The sequence below is a fragment of the Pezoporus occidentalis genome, unplaced genomic scaffold (genome assembly GCF_034315485.1).
Source record: "Pezoporus occidentalis ecotype Australia unplaced genomic scaffold, CSIRO_AGI_Poc_V1 ctg1, whole genome shotgun sequence".
Taxonomy (NCBI): Eukaryota; Metazoa; Chordata; class Aves; order Psittaciformes; family Psittacidae; genus Pezoporus; species Pezoporus occidentalis.
The window spans coordinates 16,576,476-16,597,792 of NW_026912778.1; the positions used below are offsets into that span (position 1 = coordinate 16,576,476).

Consider the following 21,317-nt stretch of genomic DNA (forward strand, 5'->3'; position numbering starts at 1 on the left):
TCTGAGATTACCATTGTCTCTGCCCAGGAAAGGCTTTACCTCTGCTTAGAAAAGTGTTGTGGGTCCACCAGCCCGTACGTTTGCTTGTGACATCCTACACTTCTTGGCTTTTGGTAGCTGCCCACACCCTTCCCTTGTGTTTGTTGTAATCGGTTACATATGTTGGTTTGTTTTTCATACACATCCTGACCTCAAACAAGAACAGGAAAATCTCTCTTTGGGAATAGCTGTGGTGAGGTACGTATCCTCTGTATCAGTGCTCACGATCCTTGGTTGTTTGGTTTGGGCTCACCCCCCTGTACACACATGTTGGTTTTTTCTATTTTCAGGATTTTTCTATTTTGCCCAAACTTACTCATAGGGTGAGGCTTGTCGCCCTGGGTGTTTGGATGCTCCTACACACTGATGTGTCCAAATAGCATTTCATAAAGGCATCTACATGTATTGTCCATTTAAAATTGCTGGAGTTAAGGCCTCAGTATTGTGCAAACCTGGACTATGGTGAATGTAGCCATCATCTTAAACATTTACTTTTATTATAGCACTTTATTTCTAATCCTTCACACTCTGGTCTCCTTACGTGCAAGGAAACCGCTACCATTTCACCCTTCTACCACCTTCCAAGAACCCTAATGCAAAAGAGTCCGTTATTCTCAGTAATTTTATGCTAAACTAAGTGCCATACTCTCCATCTCTTGGTCCCTTCCAGGTGCCCTTGAGGAGTCTACTTGGGCACAGGTCACTAAGCAGCCCCAAACTGAACAGCACGACCCTGCAAGCATTGAGCAGTTACGCCTTGCTCAGGGATCTCCTGGCTCAGACTTTGCTCCATGAGGAGCAGAACTGCCAAGTTCCAGTCAGAGAGTGGAGAGAGGTCAGTATTTATGGGGACTGAGCATTATTTTGTGTCACAGGAAGAAAAATAGAGTAGATTGTGGTCACCAGTCCACTTCTGCACAGACGCACAAGAAGCATCATCATTGTTTGAGTCCAGCAAAGATCAGGTTTGTTTACAGTATAGCTTGCCATCTCTGCAATTTCTGGGGAATAGGTGCCTGCTGTTTTTGAGTCAAACATTCACTAAATGGTACCCTTAGGAAAGAGAAAAAAACTGAAACAGAACAGGAATATGAGTACAGCTTGCAGTGTGCCTCTTCAAAATACAAGCTGTGCTGAGGTAAAGCTCTTCTTGGGACAGCAGCCATCTCTGGGTGGGGTTGTCTGGGACAAGGGAGTTTAAGTAGGCACGGACATAGATGAGGCAACTGCTGCAGTTTTCCTGAGATCTGAATGATGTTTTTAAAATGCACATCCTCCCTCAGAGCCTGGGGTTTGTCCTCTGTCTACGTTAAGCAAACATGTCTCAGTTTAAAATCCAGCACGAAGTTCATGCCTAAATGGCCTGCTGGGTGTTAGTGAATGTCAGATAAATGCTTACTGATTTTGTTGGGTTTGGACCATGCATCTGCCATTCAAAAGCCTGATCCTTTCTCGATGTGATCTAGCCTGTTGCTGGGAAAGAGTGGGGTCTGAGTTTTCAGTTGTGTGCTGTGACAAATGATGATGATGTGGCTGGTTTTGGGAAAGCCCAGCATGTGCTCTCTCAAACCCTTCCCAGCACACATCTGCATGCTCACCAACCCTGCTCATCATTTGTTTGTTCTATTTATAATTATTACCATTTTTCCCAAAATTGAAGAGGTGCCAGATGGGAAACATGGAACATCACTGCTCCCGGGCTGCCCTCTCTTGGGTAGCATGGTGGTGTGCCTTCCTGGAGGCAGGCAGCAGCAGACACTTGCGAGTTTTCTCCATCAATGGCTTGCATGCCAGTGTTGCTGAGCATTGCCTGAGCTCGTTCCATCCCCACCATCATGCTGCTGGAGCCCAAGTCATGATCCAGGCTGGGTGTGCATGGGGAGGACATGCTGATGTGGCTCACTTATTGGAGCATATAGAGCATCAGAGTGCAGGCAACTGGCCTGCTAAAGCCCCACAGCTTTAGTGGATCAAGCTGCCTGGGTCTTGTAATCTGATCTTTATTGGTGTAATGTACCCACCGTGTGGAGCCCAGGGAAACTAAAGCTTGGTGAATGCAGTGAAGTGATAATGTGACAGAGCAGAAATGTACTTAGCATTGAGTCGGGCAATTCAGGAGTGATCAGGGAAAAGGAACCTTGCATGTTTCTCCGTTTTTGTAATAAACCCTTGTAAAAGATCATTTTTTGCCAGCCTTCACCCTTTAGAAAGGGAGAGGTGTGTGGGGGGAAGCCCTTCAGCAGAGTATGAAAAGTGACTTTTTAAAGAGTCATTATTTGTTTGGAAGAGAAGGCAAATGAAGCTTGTTTGCTTGCTTTTGTTTTGTTTTTTTGGTAACCGCGTTGCTCAATATCTAATCCTCTGCAGAACACATAACTTCTGTTTCCTGTGTTATGAAATCCTGGAAACAGCCCTGAATTTTAAGGAAACCAAGCGCACTTTTGCAGAGAGATGCAGCAAAAGAGCTCCCTCTCTTGTCCATTATGTGTTTTGGCCAGTTTGCAATGCAAGGATCAAGTTAAAACTGGAGTGAGGCTGGCATTAAATTACATTGGATTGAGGGTTTATCTGGAGTATTCTGCTTTATGTCTGTTTAACTGAAATGTTTGGAAGAAGATGGGTAGCAAGCATTGGTATTCAACACCCAGCTGAAAAAACCCATCCAACTGTTTCTGGTAAAGCACTAAAATATTACTTCTGAAATAAGTCCTTAAAAACACAGTGGGAGATATATCTTTCTTGATATCTATAAAATATTCAACAAAACATGGGTTCGATTATTTTTTTCTTTTTTCAGCTTTCATTGACAGTAAAACTGCATTGCACAGGGTAAAAATAATCTCTTTAAACCTCACTTTCAGAATCAGATTGGCTGGGCTAAACCTAGTTGTGATATAAGTCCAAGAAAAAGATGTTTTTTACAGGAGCTATTGAGCAACACCTATTTCTAATGGTTAATTACAGTGCAGAGCAGGAAACAACTCATTTGCCAAAGCACCAGTTTTTCAAGATAGCTCTAACAGTCTTGCATATATGAAATATGGCTTTCTGGGCACAACTGTAATAAGAGTTGCATGTTCAGTGTTAAAGGCTCCTCCTAATTTGTGCCATACCTTGTGAAGTCAAAGTGGTATGTTTGTATGCTCGGTTTTTCAATCAAAAGCTTGCATTTAATGGGAAAATTGCTATACTAAGAGGGCAGCTCATGATACAATGCTACTTCTAAACTGTGAATGTTCACTCTGTTTGGAATGTTTTCTTTTATGAAACACATTCTCACACTAAACTTAATGTCCTGACTAACAGGACATTTTTATGACTTTAATTTTTTTATTTTGTACTGAAATAAGGAGATAATTTTCTTAGAAGCTTGGATCTGAAAGCTTTGCAGAAAATAATTCTTATGTCTGTGGAGTAGCCAAGTGCTTTTTGTTGACAATTCATCAAACATGACAAAGCAATTTCAGCTTGCAACAACCTTGTAACTTCTGCCCTGAAAGAAGACAGAAATGACGCAGTGTATAAATCTACCTCCAATTTTTCCTTCAGTTCTGTGCAGTCCTACCCAAAGGTTCCTGTAGATTTCCCTCAATTTCTTTCCATTCAAGGCCAGACTGATGTTTGTGAAGGCATTTAACAGCTATAGCTTGGACTGAAACCTGCCAGTCTTATCAAGGGTGGGGATACTGACTTTGCAGAAAGAGCTGAATGACTGTGAACACCATTAAATGGATCCCTAGTGCTCAAGATAAATGATGTTGCTTTAAAACAGTGGGCAGAAAGGTCTTCAAAGTCTGAGACAGGGATTAATTAAAGAGGGAAAACAGATCTTCCACCCAGCTTGATTTCTTGCTTTTCTTAAAGAAACATTTCCCTTAAAGGAAAACCTGGTGATTCAGTGAAAAGCTGATTTCATTGCTGTATTTGAAAAGGCTACTTCAGCAATTTTGGGTTTCTTCTTATTTCAATAATAGCAGGCATGATGGATTTTTTTCCCTACATATTACATATTTTGTCCAGTTTTTTCCTCATATAATCGCACATTTTTAGGATAGCACTTCCACAGTGTTCTCAAATCATGTGGTGAGTTCTGTTACCTTGGTTAAGTGTTGTGCGGGCTCTGCTACTGATGGAAGACAGGCAAGTACAACTTTGGAAACTGTGTATTTTAAGAGAAAAATTCTTACTTTAGCAAATACGGAGCATGCCAAAGTAGCAAAAAGCGGTATTTCCTAGGAAGGAAAATACTTCAGCCTTGCAATAAAAATGGTGGGAACTTCTCAATATGCTTGTTTTTGAAGGTTCTTAAAAGTATTTAATTTGATAGTTTCTAATTAAGGCTTAACAAAACTTCCTTAAGTGAGCTGTAACATAATAGAGATACATAGCAGATAAGAAATCAACTACAAAAACTAGTCTAGTCATTTTAACATGCTAGGTCCTGCAAGGAGGAAGCAAAACTTTAACTGAGCTGGAATGCGTTTCCCTCCCCTTGGTGATGGCCTGTTCTGCTGTGAGCTGTCCCTGCCAGCCGTAGCTGGGGGAGATGGGCATCCTTGCTGCACATCTGCCTCTCCTCCCCATCCCTTGTCTTCCCCTCTGGGAGACTGTGTGAATGCATCTCAGCCCTCCCCAGCAAGGCATGGTTGCTTTGAACCCCATCTGTTACTGCCTGGAAAAGGCAAGGGATGGCTGGGAAAGGGTGGCTTTCTACCAGGAAACTGAGCTTTACTTCAACAGATACTATATTTACTTTGAAAGTGACACCTAGTGCATTGAAGGCGGCCTTGCCAAACTGCTGGCTACTGTTTTGTATAGGCTTTAACACTCTGGTGGCCTGCTGATAAATCAAGTAAAAAATAACAACAAAATTGGAAGAGATGCCTATTTGAAAAAAAGGCATTTAAAAAAGGAAAAAAGAAGCTTGTGTATCTGACCTTCACATGGAAAACCAGAATCTGTCAGGCTTGACTACTCGGTCTTTGGCAGCAGGATAGTTTTGGTGTATTGTGCCCTGGGCTCCCAACACTTTCTTTTCCATTTAAATCTCCATGAGTGACTGTGTAAATAAATAAGGAGTACAAGGCTTCACTGTCTCTTTCCAGAGCTCTTGGTGATGCTGTGCGTGGGGCCAATGTGCTGGCTATCGACCACCTCTCTGATCAGCCACCCACCCCATCTGACAAAACAGGTCTCCCTGCCTGGCTTTGAAATTAATGTCAACAGACAAAAAAGTATGGGAAAAGGGCTTTGTGGTGTGGAGACCCTCAGTCCCTGCCGGGCTTTGCTGTGTATTTTCCTGCAAACCATGGTTAACAGCATGGGAATTTTCTGGAAGTGCTACACAGGTTTCAGAGTGTTGTGATGCTGATTTCCAGTGGGGTACTCTTTCAGTTTTCTTTGGTCTTAATTTAAGGAGAAATTCAGAAGTAAAGAAAAGCAGGATGCTCTGGCTGAAGCTCCCAGGGGCTCATGCCAGTCCTAAGTCAGCTCAAAAACAACTCGGGCCATTGTGTGGTGTAGGTTTTTTCTTTAAATCTAAAGAAAGCCAGCTTACAACTTTGAAGGCTGTAATCCATATAATAAAACACAGGGCAGGAGAGGCAGATTCAGCAGCATCTGCTGAAAGGTCCCACACCATCCAGCATGTACAATAATGGATGCTATCAGGCAGTGAGCTCTCATTTACAGGGCCATATGCTTTACAAGGAATGTTGATAGGTTCCCCTTATCTCTGTTTGTCATCACTCCTATCCTTCATTTCACTGCTTCCAAAGGAAAACACTGCAAATTCTTGGTGTCCTCTGTTGAGCCACTGACATTTCTTAGGGTGGCCCTTCCTCCCTGGAGCTTTCTGCCCTCAAATCTGAGTTCCCCTGTTTCACTTTAAAGATGAGCAAGATTTTAGTTTTTTCACACATGGTGGTACCCATATAGGTGTCTCTTTATAACTGGCTAGCAAGCTTGTCACCTGCTGCCAACATCTGAAGACAGGAGCTTAAAAAAAAAAAGGCACAATAAAGCACACAAGCCCATAAAACCACACTTACTGATTTGTCACGCTTCTCTGCTTCCTGTTAAAAACGGGCCCTGGTTTTCACCCGCAGGCTCTGGGCTTCTCTGTTTCCTGCTTATATTCCCCATATAAACCTGGTACTAACCTTCATACCTGCCAGCAAGACCTGCAGTGGAGATCACTGCTGTTTTGGGGTGTCCTTACTTGCAGGATGATGCACCAAGGTGAACTCTCTGCTGTCTTGGAGTACAACAAAGAAATGAGACCAGCAGAACCCTGCTGTAACCAAGTTTGCTAAATATCAAACCCTCCATCACTTTGTAAGACTTCACTGACAATGATGTCCCTTTTCCAAAGAAAAAAGATTCGCATGGAGGTCCCATGGGACCTGGAAAGTACAGTGGAGAAGAGGTGTTCCATGGGCCCCTTCCCTGATGCTTCCTCAGGATGTGTCAGGACCTCCTCATGCAGGGACTGTGTAACACTGGGTCTCAAGGAGCCTCTAACTATGGAGGCCTGCAAAGCCTGGCCAGAGGAAGACTGGTCAACCAGGCATCAAAGCACCTAGCAAGAGGGAGAGCAGCTGATGCTGAGGCTGCAAGTTGGCTCTGGGTTCACTGGTCCTTGGTCAGGTCTGTGTAGTGTAAATAGGTACCATTTCCTTCTGGGTTTTTTATTAAGCAAGCACCAACCCCTGGTAGAGGGCATTCCTCTACTCATTCCTTCAGGCTTTGTCAGTTCCTAGGCTCACTAAGTTTTCCAGGTGATTTTTACTATAGGAGTGATACAAAGCAGCAGACCAGGACACGTGCAGCCATTTGCCATTCTCATGTGCAGAAAACCTCATGCTCTCTCTTATTTAAGAGGGTGAGCTCTTAATTTTCTCCCCTCTGTCAAAATCTGTGCATGTGGCTTTTTACACAGCACAACAGGCTGTGCTCTTTGACACCATGAAGCTCTGTATATCAAAATCAAGGAGCTATCATCAGTCAGAAGTTTAGTAGAATGCCTGTGGTGTGTACAGAGAGAGGGACTGTCCATGGAGCCAGATGCAGTAGGACAGTATTGCACAGAAGAAAGAGGACACAAGGAATTTCAATGCTCAGGCAAAAAGACTGAGCGACCAACAGCCCCTGGAAGGCCTCAGCTGAGAGCAACACCAGGAGCTCTGCAGGAGGTGGAGGAGCAGGCAAGAGGAGCTGTGACCTTCTCTCCCAGTGGCAGAGTTGGCCTCAGATGAGAGGTGCAAAAGGACATGGCGAAGCTACTCAAGGGACTGGCTTTGCTCTGTTCTCCATGGCCAAAAAGGCAGCAGTGAATGATTCAGGAGGTGTCTTTAGTGCTGGCTTTGTCTGAGGTTTCATTTGATTCCAAATTCAGAATATTTTCTTACCCAATCACTTTTTTGTCTTTCATATTGTCTTGTTACCTCACTCCTGCAGGGAAAGTAGTGCAGAAGTTCTGACTGCCTAGTGCAGAGAGTGAATCGCATCTTGCTCTGTATGGCTGTAAATGTCCATATCCATAACACCTGCTTGTTTTGCAAAAATGAGGTGTTATTGCCTGTAATATTTTGTTTGTCTTTCCAGTGTTTTAGCTCAGCTGCTTTTATAACATCAGGAGTGTTGTGCTTCAGGGATGTGTGGTAAACGGGCAGTTGTACAAGCCTTGTAGGAAAAGATTGATGGCTAGATTGGTTGTTTTGACACATGTGAGAGTCTTGTGTCCCATGTGCTTTTAGGAGCGCAGAACGTGTAATTTCCCTTGTTACGTAAGGGCTCAGAGGATCTGCTCTTCACCTCCCCTTTCTGGAGCAGCTTTAAGTAACACAGCTCGGATATCAGCCAAGCTTATGGTCATGCCTGAGCCACCTCTTGGGGTTGACTCGCTGCAGAACTTGGAAAAGGGGAGGTGTGGGCTGGGGGCAGCAGCTGGAGACACAGAAAGAAGACTGTTAATGTTGGAGAGATTGTCTGCAGGAAAACAACCACAAAATAATTGGAGACACTGGGGCTCCTGTGATTCAAAATGATTTTTGTTAGCTTCTGATGTGCAATCATCTAAGAAGAAAGGAGAAGCCTGACTCACTTCTTAATACCAAACAAAAGTGCCTTACTTCCTTAATAACATACCCTTGGTATGTTGTTTGTTTGTGTGAAGCAAACAGATCTTTCTGTGGAAGTATAAAACTGCAGGACTCACAGCTGTGCAAACGGAGACCATGCTTGCAACTGCCCAGCACATGCAGGACTGCTCCATATGGGGGCAGAGGTGGAAAAAAGGGGCTTAAAGTTTCTCTTTTTTTTTTTTGAGAATTTCTCTTTGCTCACTGTTAGCTTGAAGCTAAGCAGGGAGCGATGCTAAGCACTTCTTTTCTTATGGCTGGGGTTTACACATGTTGCCTTGTAGCAGTTAAGGGATGATGCTATTGTGGGGGAAGAGAAGCTGTATTTCATAGAAGTAACTGCTTTCCAGACATGCGGGCAAGGTCCTGTTCCCCCCTCTCAGTTCTTCCAGGCAGTTGAGGTGCAGGCAGCCTCTGCTTCTGTCCCCTCAGAGACTGTGTGCACTAAGGTACTCCAGTGCAGCACACCTGCTCTGATGGCCCAAGTGTGGGCAGCTGCCCCATCTGATAAGGTATGGGGGCCAGAAGTGATGCCTTGCCCAGTGTGTGTTGACAGGTCTTATGTGTGCACATTTCTGTTCCTGCCTCCCATTGTCTAGTCTTGCTTTCTTCTCTTGGTCAGGTCCCTGGGCCTCGCTCAGTGAGGGGCAGGTCCCACCTTGGGATACTACCTCATATCTCAACCTTTGCCTTGCAGTGAGCATGCCCTTCCTTTTGGTTTGTCTGTTTTTTGGTCACAGCATCTCTCAGCTTCCACCCTCTTTCCCTGTCTCCACCCTTGTCCTTATCCAGCTGCCCACATCCTCGTTGCCGTTCCCACCGATGGCCTTTACTTTGGCAAACAGTGCTGTAGGTAGATGTCCAGGCAGTGTGACTGAGGAGTGCAGGAGCCTGCTGAAAGATGGCAAAACAAAAGGCTGACACATAGCGAAATGCCATTGCAAGAGGATTCCCTGTGGTGAGTGTGGTGGCCTGGAATGGCCTCGGCCCCAGGGCTCGGGGGTTGATTTCTCTGTGCCATGTTGACTTAACTTTGTGAGAAGCCCATCTTGACCACATCTGAGCATCCCTGTGGAGTTGTCTCTTTGTTAACTGTGTTATCAATTAAAGCCTTGCTGTAATCCAAAGAACCTTTCTGAAAAACTTCTCATTAGAAATGGCTCTTATCCATTCTAGCCTGATACTCTTCCTGCTGCAGACGATACCTGAAGCTTTTCTCCCCAGTCCAGAGCCTCTTTTTGTCAGTTTTCCATCCCAAGGAAGGAAAGAAGCAGCTTACCTGCATTCCCTCAAAGCTGGCCAGCAGGGAGCTGCAGAACTTGGGCTTTCTCGCAGCCTTGTTTGGTGTAAACCAACAGAAACAACAAAATGCCAGCAGAGGCATCTTTTATTTTTTCCACAGTGGAACATTTTAGAAGGCAGACAGGAAGCTTTTTGCACGTGATGGCCTGTAGCAAAGACAAACCGACTCTTGGTGATCTTAGGAGAGCTGCTGGGTTTTGGAGAATTAATTTCCATTGTATTACTTAATTCAATTTGCTTGCACTTGGTAAACGTGGTTTTGCTTTACTTCTAGCTTATGTTTGTATAGCTTGATAGAGAAATGGGGTCTGGCTTCCGCAGAAGAAAGAAAACTCCCCTGTCCTTTGAGAATCCATGTTCATTCATCTCCCTGCCCTCTGCGTTTTTCTGCCAAGATCCCCATTCTCTGAGCTCATTACATTCACTGCCTCGTCTCCCCTCCAGGCCCTGTAAGCATCTCCCACTATCCCTGCAGCTTGACCTTGGACCTCAGTTGCTCTCCCTATCTGACCCCAGCTGTGGATCCTGGCAACCTCCAAACTGGGGAGCTCCAGGACAGAGAAGAGGAAGAACAGAAGTTTGCCTTTCTTGACCCCTGTTCTCCCTAAGATGCATGACAGCTGTAACAAGAGGTCATCACTGGGCACAAGGATTCATGCTCCCTGAAAGAATAATCTTCTGGGGAAAACTTGCCCAAAATTGAGGGCCAAAGTACTTCTGTTTTCTATACAAGTTTGTAAAAGCATGTCAACGCAATGTCAGGTTTTGGCACAGGATCCAGAAATCGTAGGAGAGCTGGGAGGGACAGGGGAGATCAAGGGTTTGGGAAACAAGAGACTACAAGTCTAAGTGCAGCTTAGACATTCAATTATGCTTTAACCCAAACCATAGCTTTCAGCAGTCACCTTACTGCTTTCAGGAATGCATTTTCATTCCTAGCTATAAATCAGTCCTACTCAATAACTAGTAGTTTCACCCAAAAAGTAACTTGCCAGTATGTGGTAGAATGCAAACAGCAACTGGGAAAGGGATGATACTAAAATACAATAATGAAAGCTGACATGTTTGGAATATCTGGGAACAGTGACCTACTGGTTGTCTCTCTCTCTCAGTAATTGTAATTGACAGGCTGCTGCATTTGCAATAATTTAGGAATACGACAGAAAAAATAATCCAAAAGATATTTTGTAGGAAGATCTTGGGGAAAATTGTCTCCATAAGAGAGAGTTGAGTAAGCAACTCTTCCTATCTTTTACGAAAGAAATGAATCCCAAAGGTTAAAGTATCTTTGAGATTTATGATGAAAGGGCAGTGACTGGTTGCAGAAAAAGGTATTTTATAGTTCTGGACTATTTTACCCACTCTGCTGACCTTTGGCAGGGCTTGGCCTGAGAGACTCACTATGATGATGAATACAGCTTGTCAGCCCCCAGTTTCTAAAAAAAACCCTCAGTTTTGTTTTTACTGAGTAGGAGAAGTAAAAAATCTCTTAATTGCAAAATGAAGCCTAAGAGAATGAATGGATGCAGTTATCCACAAAGGATGCTCTGAACTCTAGAAATCAGTGTGTTTACATAAAGAGTGTTGGCTCTGAACTCTAAAGGTGATCTTGCAAATCATTATTACTAGCTATTTCTTCACTGGGTTTACAAACAAGTATTCAGTGCTGCAAGATTATAGACAGCTTTATTTCCTGGGGGAAAAAGTAATAATTTGGTCTTTTTTTTTTTTTTGCCTTTGGAATTCTTCCCTCCCTTCCTCCCTCCACTTTGATCCTTACTTCTAGGAAACAACCTAAAAGTAAATAACTTCTCTGAAAAACTTTTTCTCAGAACCCTGGCACTGATTAATGAACGTTGGCATCATGGTCAAATATTAAAATGAAGTCCACACTGTGGCCATGTCTTCATGTGTAAGTAGCTGATCGATATCTGTAAATCAGGCAGCAGCACAAAACACCTGTCAGTACAGAAACGTCAGAGGAGTGGATACAGATGAATAAACAAACTGGGCATGTTTAAACATGTCTGTGGTTATACAACGTAGACTGAAAAACCTCCCTACTGTTTTGGTAGAACTGGGTCAGAACGTCTCCAGTGTAAAGCTGGGCTTTGCCCAAATGCCAGCTTGCGTGCTGAAAACCTTTCAGAAGTGCATTTCAGGTTAGCTTTTCTATGAAATGTCACAGGCAGCTTTCCTGTATCACAAGATAATTTTCAGCAGACAGACAGCACCCTAGCTTCCTTCTGTAGTAGGTTAAAATCCTACAGCTCCTATTCCTCCAGCAGGAAAACCAAAGAGACTTGCTGTCACTCTCCAGATGGGAACTGATGTATGCTGCTGTAACGTAGAATTGTGTTTAAAACAGGCAACTGAGAAGTGACATGACATTCCTGGAAGTCTGGGCCCTCCGTGACTCTGGCTCAAGGAGAAATCCAGGTGTTGCACCTTGCTGCTGCCAGAGAGAAATCCACATGCATTCACTGGGTGGGAGCCAAACTGCCTCAATAGGTCCCAGGCTGGGTATGATTTCCTCAGATTCTCATATGAAGCTGGGGACAGATAAAAGAAAGGCACATTTCTTCATTGATCATTTATTCTGTATAACTTTCCCCCTCTGCTAGAAAAGTGAATATTGCATGGGAGCCTTCAAATTAATGTGACTGTGGGAATATGGATGCTACTTGAATGAGAAGCTGTCTTGCTCTGGAGTCTGTGGATCAGTGCAAATAGATGTTAAATATAAAGCACTCCATATATGTACATGTAAAGAGGCTTTTTTAAATCACAAACTCATTTCAAACCAAACTTTGAGAAGGATTTTACAAAAGAAGAAAGTGAGCATCCATCTATCAGTAATGCAGGTGAAATCTGTGCTCTGAATAATTACCTCAGCAAGAGACTTGATCTATTCTGTTTGTGTTGTTATATATCTGGGTAGAGATCTTTTCAGAGGGCGATCTTTTAAAACTCTTCTAGTCTGCTCAGTAGCTTTGTGGCAGGTACTTTGCCTGGTATGAAAGAGCTCACTTCTATAAATCAACTGTAATTTGGGAAGGGAGTAGTATCTTACAGAGGACTTGGCATTGGTTCATACTCTCACCAAAGTTCTAAACTCCTTGAAGTTTTACTGTTCATTCTGCACAGTTAAAATCAGTTTTGTAGATTAATAATTAAGGATTTCAGGGATGTTATTTTCTCCTTGCTCTTTATAAAAGAAGAAATCCCCAAATTATGACCAGTGCTCACTCTTTGCATTGGTAGTTCTGCCTTTAAAGAAAATACCACTTCATTTGAAAGTCTGTGTGATAATTCCTTCATGAAGCGTGTCTAATTTAGATATTCTTCCCCTTCAGGGAACCTAAGAATGATAATTTCTGGTGAATGTTTGCTTTTCCAGTGCTTCCGAAAGGCAACGAAACCACTTGGGCTTTTGCTGCTAGTTTTCTTCTGTGCTTTTTTCTAGCCTTTCGTAGCTCTCCCATACAAGTCTCTCTCTTCTTAGCAATTTACATTTTAATTTTCCCTTTCGGTGTTCTAATTTGCTCCAATGTTACTGTCCCTTAGACGCCAGGTTGGGATTATCACAATTTGCTCATCTCTGTGTGGTACCAGGGGTGACAACACTTCCCCAGCAGCAGCCTTGCTTGCCTATCTGGTGCAGATTTCTAAGGCACCTTAAACCCACCATCTCACATCTATTGACTAATTCTTAGTTTCTTTTGAGGCTTTTATGTGGAGAGGCTACAGCAAAATCCTTTGAAATAGGGGCTCTGTTAAATTGGGGCAGAGGAAAAAGGGCAGAAGGAGAGGAAATACCTATTAATTTCATCACAGATAGGTGAACAGCAATGGCTTTAGCCTTTTCAGTACTTGCTTGTCTAAGCTTCGTTATTTCAAATAGGCCAAAGTGCTCTCTCCAGCAGGAAAATGTTAGAGACATAACTAATTCAAGGCACTTGGCATTTCCTGTCAAAATGGCAGGCATTCATCAAGCTGTGAAGATTGTTGAGTTTCATGTCCACTCAGGACTGATGCTCAGACAATTTTCCCAGAGCACATATCTACACAACTCACTCATCTTTGTTTTGAATTCTCCCTCTACAGCCAAACCCAGCTCCTCATGCTGACTCGCATTATCTTCAAAACCTCGTGTCAAACCCATTGGTGCCATCTGTCCCTGCTCTCTCCTAGGGTGACTCCATGAGAGGTGCCTGGAGCTTGCCTGGCTCCCTGTACCCCAGGGGGGAACAGTGGGTTACCAGCACATGCTATGGGAATGCTGGACCACCTCCCTTTATTGTGACGGCAGTGCTGAGTAGGGCAGGGAGCCTGGAGTTGTACCCTGATCCTGTTGCTGTTCACTGATGGGGTGGCCAGGAAACTGCAGCAAAAGGGGTGTAGGAGTAAGGAGACAAATAACAACAAGGAGAAAAGAGCTTTGGAGAGTTCAAAGGAACAAAGCCTTTGGCTATGATGCTGGGTGCAAGCCAGTTCCAGACTTTTCAGGCATGTTAGCAGAAGACTTTTAAAGCACGTTTACATAGCAAAATAAACTCTTCTTGGCAGCAGGGCTCTTCTGTGGGGTGCTCTGCTCCCCAAGAAAACTTCCTTTGAGCTATTTGCCTCAGGCTGTTCCTGTTCACAAATGCTTGTGTTTCAGAGATTAGATATCAATGAAAGAGTAAAATGGTTTTCTGATTTGTCAAAAATCCAGCAGATTAGACTCTAATTTAGCAGCAAATGATCCCATTACATGACAGAAGTATGGGAAGTCCACAGTATGGCCCCAGTCTTGTAACTACACCGAAATTAGGTGAACAAACCTGGTTGATAATGGCTTTAGAAAAGTAAATGCAGCATCTAAATTTGACAGCTATGTGGCTGAACTGATAGATACAGTGATTATTGTTGGCATGCAATGAAAAAATAGAATTACATTGTGTTTAATCAAAGGGACCTGGTCTGGGATAAGCATTGGATACCTCCTCTACATGAAAAACAGCCTTTAGAACAGAGGAAGTTCTGCATAATGTTATTTAGTCTGCACAAACCACTAACTGTATGTCAGAGCCCTGATGAAGTCACTGCTTAGAAACCATTAAGAGATAGTGTACAATTGATATGATATACTTTGCTTTAGTTGGGAGACATGTTTCTGGCAAGTAATCCAGTGATCAGGTCCAGCATCCATGCACAGAAATTACCAACAAGCTAAGGTACAACAGATAAACCCCCCAAAGCTTTCTGTCACCCTAAAAAGGTATCCTTTTAAAATGTGCTGTCAGATCAGTCTTTGTGGTCACTTATCCTCTGTTGTCTCTTATCTGTAACGTGAGTCAGAAGAGCCCATTTGTCTGAAAAGGAAAATCTCCAAGGATCAGTTTGATATTACGTGTCTTCTATCAAACTTTAATATGAGCCTGATGCTGACACTAGTGGTCAAGGGAAGAAGTGTGTTCTTTGCTTTGGTTAAATAGTTTTATTTCCAGCAGGAAAGTAGCACTCGCAGAATGAAAACCACTGTCAGTAGAAACGGATGCCTGAGCCTTAACACATTATCTGCAGGGGGAAACATTTTAATTTAGTCACGCAGTTCACCCGACTGAAATCAAATGCCTTAAATCATGAAAGTAAGGCAAATCCCATGGAACCAGGGGCTGTAGCCTTAGGAGCTCATTGGAGGAGTGAGGAGTGGAAAGGTGTGAGTGCCATCCATTGCCTATCACAGAATAAATCAGAGCTGAAACCATTATTTTGTGCGGTTTGGAACAGACACGGGCCTCGAAGACAAGATTTGGACCAAAAGACAAGTCATTCCTTTATCTAGTTGTAATTAACTGCAGGTGGTTTCTGCTAACATAATGCAGATTTGAGTCTCATTCATCTTTTCTTGGAGACAGCATAGTTCTCAGATTTTGGGGAAAAGTCAGAAGAAAAATACTGTTTTCTTATTATGGCAGATCACATCTTTCTATTTGAATTCTTGGCTGCTTTTTCTTTCTTTTGGTAATGACAACACTGCATGCCCTTCTCTAACAGATAAGCTGAACATGACATGGGACAAGCCAAAACCGTTGAAGGCTTGGGCCAGCATTGTTAAAGCTGTCTTGTCTTTCAGAACAGCTATGAAGATAGATGTTTCTACTGCTACATACTTGTCTCTCTCCCTGCCAGTAAATCTGTAACACCAAATCCTCTTACTCAGTCTTACTCTGCATTTTGTAAGAGAAATTACTCAAAAATCTCTCTTCCTTCTTGCTTCTTTGCTGTGTCAGCTACAAAACTCTGTAGACCTGACACATCTATTTTTCCTCTCTCTGCTTTACACCAGCGTAAATCAAGAATAACTTGCTGGAGAAGCCAGGTTGATATAAGGCTGCTGGGACAAAGCTGGGCCTGTTGTTTCTATTCCATGCTGGCTTGAGAACGGACACCCAACACCATGTTGCCTGAATGCTGCTTGTAATCATATTCTTCTCTGGAAACTGAATCCTTCTTAAGGGAACCCTGAGCTCTGGATATTTGGCCTCTTTATGGTCCCCTCAGTCTCCAGAGAGAGGAAGAGGCTCAAAGACCCATGGAGAAGATTGAGAGCTACAATTAATTGAAGCAGGATAAGATCTGCATGGACCTTATATGACTTGGGATGTGAGAGCTGCATGACATGGCTCTGCAGTAATGGCTGAGAGGAACTGGAGATAAGCTCCAAGAGGGAGTTTGTGCTTGTCTTGGAGGGTGAAAAATGTAAAATTATTCTCTCCTTGTGCTGCATCTGAAGCTGCTTTGAGTGGTCTGGTACAATAATGTTCATTAACACAAAGCAAACAGCAGCAGGAGATGCTGGGAGCTCTCTGGATCTTTTTTGTATTGCCAACAGCCACCACTTGCATGTGTCCATTGCAACAGCAGAAAAGGTGAAACATGAAACTGCTCTCCCACCCTGGATTTTAAGGAAATATTGGGCTTTGGCAAGTTTGGACACCTGCAGCAGTTGGCTGACTTCCAGAACAAGTCCAAGGGCATTCAGCTTCACAGCAAGTCATTGTCTCATAGGGAAGAGGCGTAAGAGAAGGGGAGAAATAGAGGAAAAGTGAGAGAAGATAATACAAGGACAAAATGTTCCAAAATCAAAATGCTGTGCAGGCTGTGGGTTGGGAAGAAGGAGGAAACAAATGGGACATGTATGACAATGTGTGTTCGAGGTGGCTACAGGTGTCTTGTTTGGTTTCAGTACTGGTCATCATCTTTGGGGAAAAATGGTGAGTGGGAAGATGTGCCAGTGTGTTAAGGCTGTTAGGATGGGATGGGAAGCCTTAGAGATGCAGGGTAGGTATATGGTTGAGGCAGATTATACTCTGTTTCCTTCACTTCCCCCAAAGCCAGTAATAAGATGGAGAACTGAACATATGAGAATAAATGGCTGTCTTGGCTACTTGGGAGAAAGTCCAGAACAACCCTCCTAATATCGTCAGGGTCAGATTTTGGACAGAGCTGTAGAAAGCATTAGACTGCTGCAGTATCCCTTATGGGTGGTTCATTTAATACCACACTGAGGTGTTCCCTGTTGCCTAACGTGGGTATAGACCCTCCTGTGACTGTGGTGTATAAATGGGGTTTCCAACTATTTAATTTCTCTTTTAAGTTATTGTGTTGTTTTTGAGAATTAAGACCTGTTTTCATGCTTATATTAGTTTTTATAAATTTAAAATTGGCTTCCAAAGCATTTCAGTCCAAACCTTCCTGATTACTTTAATTTGTTGGGTTTGTCTGATTCAAGAATTTACATCCTTAAATCATTTAAATTCTCAAAAAAATGCATATGAAGGCACTAACTGAAAATTTTGAGTTTGTTTCAAGCCAATTTCATTTCAAACAGCTGAAGTTTCAGCAGTGGCTCTGAGATTTATCTTAGTTTTTCTTTGGTTGGCTAAAGTCAAGCAACTGTGCTTATCCGGCACATCAGCATGGAAACCAATAAGGAGTGTAAACTAGCACACAATCTAGTCCCTGAGGAATATTTTACTATATGGCATGGAGAGGAATCATATGTGTCTGCATCCATGCAAAATGCATTATAATTGCTTGATATAGATACATTTGTAGCTAACAGTTACAACAAATTAGATTCATAAGTTTCCTAGAACGTGTTAGAAAAAAAAAAACACTAAAAAGTAGACGAATGTTGCAAAACATGGTTTTAACTCCCAGTACTTGAGGAAAATCTTTAACCTTTTTGGAGACTATAGTTACACATTTGCAGTGGACTTCACTTCTCATGAAGTGGAAGTTATTCAGACTTCCCAACTGCACTAATTCACACAAATCTGATTTGTGCTTGAAATTTGTAGTGTATTAATGGATTTTAAGTGGTTCCAGCAATTCCATTAAAAGCGGATGGAATAAGTGAACAGTTTGCCAAAGGTGGAGACGCCACAGTTATGAAACCAGGCAGTGGTTTATGTCAAACACAGTCATTTAAAAAATATAGTGGTGAATTAAAGTAAAAGTGACTTAAAGATTAGGTATTCTACAAAGTGTTGCTCTAAACGAAGACAGGAGTATGAGAAGTAACATCTGGATGAAATAAAGCCCCATCTGAGAGCTAAAGTAAAATAACATTGATTATTTGAACAATTTCGGTGTTAGAAAGTAGATCCTAACACCAAGAACAAGAGTCTCTGTGAGTTTTTGGAAGAGGGGCAAAAAGTTGACCATTGATACAAAATTTCCAGCAGCTTTGTCCATGTTAAATTAAGTAGGTTTTAGCATTTGCTTATGACATGTCAATTGCCTGACCACCCTGCTTGCTTTGGGCATCTTAGGGGGATGTAAAGTCAACAGAAGGAGACATAAAGCCAACTCAAAAGAGAGCAAGGTGGCACAGCACTTAGTTGGAAATGTATTTTGAGATAATCCCGTCTTTGTAAATCCTCTGCCTTCACCTGAGGCCACACGGGGTCTGAATATGTGTGTGTTTTTGCTTGTGAAAGAATGTACATAACAGCCAAGTCTAGATTTTCTTTTTGTTCAGTTTTATTACTGGAGTGGTTTCAGTCACCATGGAGGTCCCAAGTACAAAGAGACTTTTACTTCCATAAGAACCATTTCACTGAGTACAATAATTCTCTTCTTTTGTCTAGTTTCTTCCTCATTAACCTACCAAGGAATTATACACACCAGGGTTTATTTAGATGATCTTTCAAGTGTCCTTCCTGTTTATAGAGTGATTAGCCACATGCACCAAACAAAATATGAGGATAGAGATTGGAGGATACCATGCTAACAGGAAGCACCTTAATGTAAATAATGGTGATGCTCCATGCCATACAGTAACTACATTTTCCCCCAAGATGTGACCAGATTTGAAATACTTGTTTGGAAACAGAAGTTTCTCTTCTATTAGCAGGATTAAGCAAAATGAGAGATGGCCATGCTTATGTTTAGATAAAAAAATAAAAAGGTGAGTTTTGAACTGGAGCCTAGAGGTTTTGCTTTGGGTTGCTGACATGATCATATGTTTGGGAAAATTGAGCATTCCTTTGCCTGATGGACTGAGATAATTTCACCTTGCTATTGCCCTAACTATTCTGTGATTCTATTTACCTTGACCGTATGAATGAACTTTCAAGTATGCACTGGGCAGAATAATGCAAGTAAAAGAACAGGCTCCCGGGAATGCACTGTTGTACTTGCTCAGATGTTTATTTTTCCTAGGGTGCCTATTAATGGTGTGATTATATCTGTTGCTATTACTACATTTGTGCCATTATTTAAGGACACATATGAACACCAGAAGAGAGACATCACCAGCATAAGGTGTTGCCAGATTACTTCCTGAAAACAAGTGTCTTCATGTTCAAAAGCGCTTGTTAAATAAAAAAACAAAGACAAATTTATTTTTATTGGGATTTTTTTTTCAATTTGTCTCTAGATGCTCATTTTAAAATTAAGCTGAGAGTTTCTGGAAAACCTCGAAATTTTACGGCGCTGCCCAGTGATCAGGGATGAAAGGTTTGTAGCTGTATCCAAAATGGACTGTGCTGGTCCCTCAGTAGAGGTAACACTTGTCCGTGACATCCCGTGGGACCAGGCCTACATACGGTGCACTGATCTCACTGAAAAACAGACAACAGAGATCATCTAGAAGCTCGTTGGTGGGTAGAGCTAAACGCTGCAGGTCAAATGAATATCAGTTGCAAGTTGTGCAAAGACTGTGGTGGTCTTACGATGAACTGGGATGGAGGCACTCAAATGTTAGGTCAGTTCAGGTCACCCTGTGGTTTCGATGTCCGTTTTTCACTCAATATAGGGTAGGGAACTCTAAATATCTGAGACAGAGGATGAAGTTAACAGATGACCTGGACATCCTGATAGATTCTGCGCTGAATGCATTGTGCCAGTACAAACAAATAAGATTACTTAAGGAAAAAAAAAAGAAAATATCTTTTTGTAGTAATCACAAGCATAGTAACATCCACCTAAACAAAATCTGTTAAGTCTTTTTGCATTTAAGCTCTTGTCTCTGATTTACATATGAAATACATTTGGTATCATCTGTCTAATGCAATTAAGCAGTTTTCATCACTGAGTCTCTTGTAAATGAACACAGAAACATTTTTCTTCCCCAATAACAGCAGCTGGCACTACTTTCAAGAGAAACACCTAAATGAATTAGAAACCTGAAACCCACTCACTAGTAAGATGTGTAACCCACCTCTGGCAAGGGTGGCGATGAATTCCTGCATCTTGAGATCTCTGGACTTTGCTGTTGTAACCCATAGGAAGGCTGCTTATCAAACTGGTTTGAAGTAGTGAGTGTACCCAGATAATAACTCTTTCAGTGTGTGTGTTGCACAGTTAACTGTATGTGTGAGCTTTTGGATTGCCTCATTTAGATTGGCATTTTGGGACAAGAACTTTATTTCTTGTGCCTGATACAGAATTGAGTACTTAAGGCATTTAACCAACAGTGATAACGTTGCAATGGGGATTGTTTGTGATTTGAATGTTCTTGGGTGACTGAGTATTTCCACCAATATTGCAGCAGATTTTTCTCTTTTATGTATCATGGGACTAATGTAGTAACAAAGCGTAACTCCAGTCTATGCAAGATGAAAAGAACAATAATAGTAATTATTACATATCCATGAGTATTTCTATGCTGCATTTATTTGAAGAAAGACTTCTCTTATAACTATTTTATATGTAGAATACTATGGTATCTCATGGAAGTCTTCCTCTGGCCAGGAGTCCTGGAAAGAAAAGTTAACATTTGTATAAAATCAAATTGATAAAGGAGTTTTTGTTTGTAAGACAGGATTGTGTCGCAAAGGAGGTTGTGGGTCAGAGCATTGAACATTCTCCCTTGATCCCAGGGATCTGGCTTCAGAACATGCTTGGATCTGAAGTCTCTGTTGATAGGTGAGTGCAGCTGCCTGCAAGGAGTCTCAACTGTGGAGTTTTATGGCCCGCATCTGGCTCACAGCTCATACCTTAAACATCCTTTAGGGAGCTGATAGTCTCATTTCTGTTCTTAACACGCAAGAACAAAATTAAAATCTGAAACACAAACTTTTTCCCCAAACCACGTGAATGTCAAGGAAATAACCTCTTCTGCAAAAACATCGGGAAAACACATCCAGAAAAGCAGCTATCACAAATGAAAGTAAAGCAGCTATTATAGCATCACTGACAAACTCCTTTTTAAACTGGCTAGCAAGTGTGGAAAAATTGAAAATATTCTTTGAAATGCCTTCCAAGAGCAAAGGGTAGGATATTGCGCTGGGCAGGATATTCTAGCAGGTGGGTCCCACTGCTTTCTGCTCACGTGTT

At 42.3% G+C, this 21,317-nt stretch overlaps 1 long non-coding RNA gene across 1 annotated transcript; it reads left to right on the forward strand.

Annotated features, from left to right (window-relative positions):
- The first annotated feature begins 797 nt into the window (after positions 1-797).
- LOC134173262 (uncharacterized) lies at positions 798-3,221 on the forward strand. The gene is made up of 2 exons (XR_009968273.1): positions 798-874; positions 2,407-3,221. It is a non-coding gene; the product is annotated as an uncharacterized LOC134173262 (long non-coding RNA).
- Positions 3,222-21,317: the final 18,096 nt, after the last annotated feature.